The sequence below is a fragment of the Marmota monax genome, unplaced genomic scaffold (assembly GCF_021218885.2).
Source record: "Marmota monax isolate L192 unplaced genomic scaffold, Marmota_monax_Labrador192_F-V1.1 WCK01_AAM20220418_F8-fsc00164, whole genome shotgun sequence".
Lineage (NCBI taxonomy): Eukaryota > Metazoa > Chordata > Mammalia > Rodentia > Sciuridae > Marmota > Marmota monax.
The window spans coordinates 1,637,953-1,643,358 of NW_026693313.1; positions in this window are offsets into that span (position 1 = coordinate 1,637,953).

Genomic DNA, 5,406 nt, shown 5'->3' on the forward strand with positions numbered 1-5,406 from the left:
GGGAGGAAGGGAGACAGAGGAGTGACCCAGGTGGGGGGCGGGGAGGTAGGACTCAATGTGGCTGCAGTATCTAGAGTACAAGAGCAAAACTAAGGCCCAAGAAGCCAGTAGAGATCCCTTAATCTCTAAATTGAGTTGGAGAAATGCAGATATGCACAGAGAGATGATCAAAGCAAATATAAACAATCGTGTCCAATGCAAGAAAGACCCATGGAGGAGGCTCTGCGGGAGCACCAAGGTCAGAGACTGGCTTTCCTGGGAAGAAGCCACTCTGGAGGCGGGAGTTCGGTCGTGTTTTGGAGGAGAGGTGTTGACCACACAGAGTTGCCCTGTGAAGCTGCCATGAGCGATTGGTCACTGGTGTAGTACGTGGTGTGAGGAGAGAAAGATGGGAGATGAGGCCACAGGGCAGAGACATCCTGGTGTTGAAAGGGTGGCTGGATGTGGAGAGGGATTTTAACTTCATTCTGGGGAAATTAGAGACCAACAAAGGATTTTAAGCTCACACACAACATTTCTGCTTTCTATTCCTGCATAACAAAACACTTCAAAATTCAGGAGCTAAAAATAACAGCAATGTCTAATCTATAATGATTTCATGGTCAACAAAGAAGTTCTCCCCGGGGGTTCGGCTGGGGTCTCTCATGCAGCTGCATCCAACTGGGAAATCAGGAGGGGCTGGAAATCCAAGGGGCCTCACTGGAGCCTGGGGCCTGCATGCTGACTGTTGGCCACAGTGTCTGTTCCCCACATGACCCCTCTTCCTCCAACTGTGAACTCTAGGCCGTCCTCTTTACAGTATGGTGGCAGGATTCCAAAAGGGAAGTTTCTAGAAGAGAAACCCAGATGTGCTAGCACTTAATCTCCGGCTGCTCCGTGATTGCTGATATATGCCTGGTCAATCCCAGAGTCGATGTCAGTCATGAAGATTCAAGGCATGAATACCGGGGGACATGACATATTGAGCTGCCGACGTGAAGCCTACAAGATACCTTACCACACTGTGGAGGGCCTTATGGAAGGGTCAAGAAGGATATTATTTAATAACTGTTATTATATTCCAGGAAAAGGGTAAAGAGGAAGCATATTCAAACATAGAATAATATGGACTAGAACCATTGCCAGGGTCAAATAAACAAAACTTGGCGAGGGGTTAGGGAGCACCAGACAGATTGAGGATAAACAGGGATAGAAAAATTATACATATCAGTCTAGGGCATTTCAAAAATAGAGGTGATGTTTTGGGAATGACAGATAAAGGCAGGGTGATACGTTAGATTAGTAAAACAAAAGCAAAATAACCATCCAAATCGGTTAGTGTGAATAATTAGAAACATAAAAACCAAATGAAATAGTCTCATTTGGGAACTCTGAATATGATCAAGAAACTGAAAAACCAGTATTGTTAAATTTGAGGTCAAGTAAAATAAAGATGAAGATTTGCCATTGAGATTGGTAATCGGGAGGTCAATGATAGTCTTTGGATTTGAGTTTTGGGGGATGGTAACAAATTACAAGGAACTGGAATGATTGGGATGTAATGAAGTAGAAATGCTGCTTCTCTGACTTTTTTTTAAGATTCTCCTACCCCAGCAGCCTCTAGTATACAAGTTATTACTGTCCATGTGGCTCTGTGAACACTGAGATGGATGGAGCTGCCCACCAAGAACTGGTGTCCTGCTGGTTAGGATGCTGTCCCAAGGTCACATGCCCAGCCAGGCATCTGGGAGCTGGAGGATAAGCTTCCATGCTGGTTATAACCCCTATCCCAAGAAACCACTTATTATTCTAGACAGCTATAGTTCAAGGGGGAGTTGTGGGGAGGAGAAGAGAGAGTGAGAAATAGGGTTTTTTTTTTTTTAAGAAAAAGTCAAGGACTCTGCAAGATGGATGGATTTTATAAATTACTTGTGCCATTTATATTATATGTTCTATATTATGTTGCCATTTACAGCTAAAATCCAGGTTGATCATTATGAAACAATGTTTAGTTTAGAAACTGACTCTATATTAGGGTTATATCATAAGGAAGCCATATTGCCATATTTTAAAAAAACAAATTTCCAGTCACCTAAAAAGTTATTCCAAATGAGACCAATATTCTGCTCAGGAGTCGAGTGTGCTATGTTTTATGTTACACAGAAGTCATAAAGTCACACAAACTCAGACCCCAGGCCATGAAACAAGGAGTCCTTTTTCCTCCTCCTTTTATCTTAAACATTGCCAACCCCTAAACAAAATGAGCTCAGGGATGTGATTCCAGCGTCTCTGGGGCCTCCCCACCCTCTGATCCAGGCAGTCTGGCCTCTAGGCTTCCCACTCGGGCTCGGACTCCACTGCCTGAGGCCTCCCTTGTATTTCCCAGAATCCACCAAGCAAGGAGACGGGAAGGTAGACCCTCTATGAATCCTGTGCCCCCCTGGGCTTCTGCTGCTTCTGTGTTCTGCTCTGCTCTGATTGACACCAGGGTTTCATTCAGCCACTTGGTAGTTTTCAAGTCCCTCAACTCACACAAAGCCCAGTAAGAAGATGCCTTCGTTAAGAGTACCAGGGCAAGACAGGAAGGACTGTTCTCAGGGTTTCTTTACTTGGTTCTCTGTCTTCTTCCCTCATGCTCAGGACGAGTCATCGTCTTCTCCCTTTCTTCTGGGAGGTGACGCCAATCTATTTCATGCAGGAGCCGCTTCCCTGATGTCTCAGTTTTTTCTCACCTCCTCGGGGACGATCCATGCTAAAAGTTTCCCAAGAAAGATGCAAAGAGGAAGGCTGATGCCAGCTACTAACGTACCCCAGTCCTATTACATAATGAAGAATACTCATTCAAGGTCTGGTGGTTTATCCAGGGCAACTGTAAATGTTATGCCATATTATTATTTTTAATAAATATGATTCATTCAAATATTAAAAATAATTAAATGTAATATCATTCTATAACTATATGATGTAAAATTAAGAGATTTATAGTCACATATGTAGACATGTATGTATATGTAACTTTAAAAATCTGAAAACATAATTTATTAGATTATGCATTCAGTTTTTGTTATTTGGAAAAACTGGACATTGTGTTGGTAGGAACCATGCCTTGAATATGTGTGAAAAACAGATTGGAAGTCTATTCAATTACATATACCCATTTCAATTTTTGCAGAGAGAAACTAGGAAGATAGAGATAGGGTTTCTACAACCAGTAGCCATAACGTGCCTGGTCTCCAGATGGACACCTGTCTAGAGCCACAGAGCCAATGTCAATGGTCCCTAATTTATGATGGTCCCACCTAATGACTTTTCAACTTTTTGATGGTGCAGAAGCACACCTACACAATGACCCAGTCCTGTTTTTCACTGTCAGTTCGGTATTCAAATTTAGGAGATATTCGACACTTGATTATCAAATAGGCTTGTGTTAGATAATTTTGCCCAACTTTAGGCTAACGTAAGTTTCCTAAGCATTTTAAAGGTGGGCTCAGTTAAACATAATGTTTGGAAGGCAAGGTGTATTAAATGCATTTCCGACTTAGTATTTTCAATTTACGAAGGGTTTATCAGGATGTGACCTTGACATAAGTCAAGGAGCACCTCTGCTGCTTTGGATGTTTACCAAGATAAGCCTTCACGGTTCCGCAGCTGCCATCCTCGTACTCATTTCACACACAAAGGTACCAAAGAATCTCAGGAAGACTGTCAAAGGCACTTCTCTACAATTTCTGGAATCCGGTGCAGTTCAGGGGGTCTGGATTAAGAAGGGAAAGACATCAGGGCTGTCTCTTGTATTTATGTGATACATCTAACTTTGGGGAAATATGTTGACTCTCATGTTCCCCAGTCCTCCTATCTGGGGAATAACAACATCATCTCCCTTCCCTGCTCATTGTGGTTCTAAATGAGTCAGTACATGTGAAGGTCCTGGAAGAATGTTTGGCAATAATAAGCACTCATTGAACTCCAACTGTTGGAATCATTTGCAGACTTCAAGGAAGGGAATTTTTAAAAAGCAACATCTGAAAATACTTTTTGGTCTCTCACAGTAAAGTATAGATAAGATTCTATGTAGTAACATCCATTTGATTAACATTTGATCATTCCTTTGATATTTCATTTATTACTTTCTGCCAGCAGCATAAGACCTCATAACCAAAGGGTTCTGAGGTCTCTGCCCTAGTCCTCCCCAGCCCTTTCCAGGTGTCCTGAACCTGAAGAACAGCCATGGTCACCTGCAGCCACGGTCTCCTCCCTGAGGGCATTTGTCTTCTGGTCATCAAAGGGTACATCAGATTGGAGGGTTTTGCTGCCAACCTCAGAATTGAAATCGAGTATCACCTCAGAGCAATATTTCAGCATGTTTTCCCCCGAAGTAGTATTCAGAATAAACCAAGTTTTCACACTGGTTTTGACAAAATGTTGCTCACTCAGCCCTCTAAAGTGAATTATTCTTTGTGATAGAGTACCTTATAATTGGGATTATATTTGTATATTCTTGTTTTTAATGGATATTACAAAGTTCTTGATGTTAATTATAAAATGTAACTTACAATGAACAGCAAAACTAAAGATAAAAATGACCAAACCAACCAAAGATAATCGCAGTTGAATTTGGGACAAGAATTAAGTCTTGTACCATCTGCATTCACAAATACATACTCTCACAAACATGAAATTATATAAAAGTAATATTTTGTCACTGGATGTCTTAATTAGCATACTTCCATGACCACAAGTAGGGGTCTTCATTATTTGCTGTATATTCTGAGTGATAAAAACAAATCCCTCCTTGAACACTTAGATTTCTTTCCACACAGGATTATAAAAACTGCTAACATATTACTCTGAACATAGATACCGAAGTAAATATGAGGAAAGAAAAGACTTAAAAGAATAGACTGAAAATTACAAACATTTATATGTTCAGGTTTGCTCCTAAAATTATACACACGGGTGTGTCTTTTGCTCTAAGTGAGAAGTTATATATATGGGTCCAATTCAGCCATACATTTAATTTATGCAATCAATACACATGAATCCCTTAAGCTTTGTAAACTCTCTGTAGAGTAGGTTGTTCCTTTTCAGAGTTTAATAATGGAGCATTTGGGAAGTTTCACTGAATTCTATAATAATCCATCTCCACAACTCCCTCTGCATAATATTAAAGCATCTTCAGTCGTATTTTTTTTTCTTGCTCTAAAAAAACAACCTTCTGAAAGGTGCCAAGCTCATGTACCACCTCTAACACCAACATTTCCCTGGCCAGGTCAGCATGAAACTCTTAATCCAAACCTAACAGTGACCCAGAGAGGTTGCTAGAATATCTATGATGAAAAGGGTTGCATGTATAAAGGAATTTATTCTCAGCCCTGTGTGTGTATCCCAACATACTCATGCACATGTACGAGCACACACACACTCACA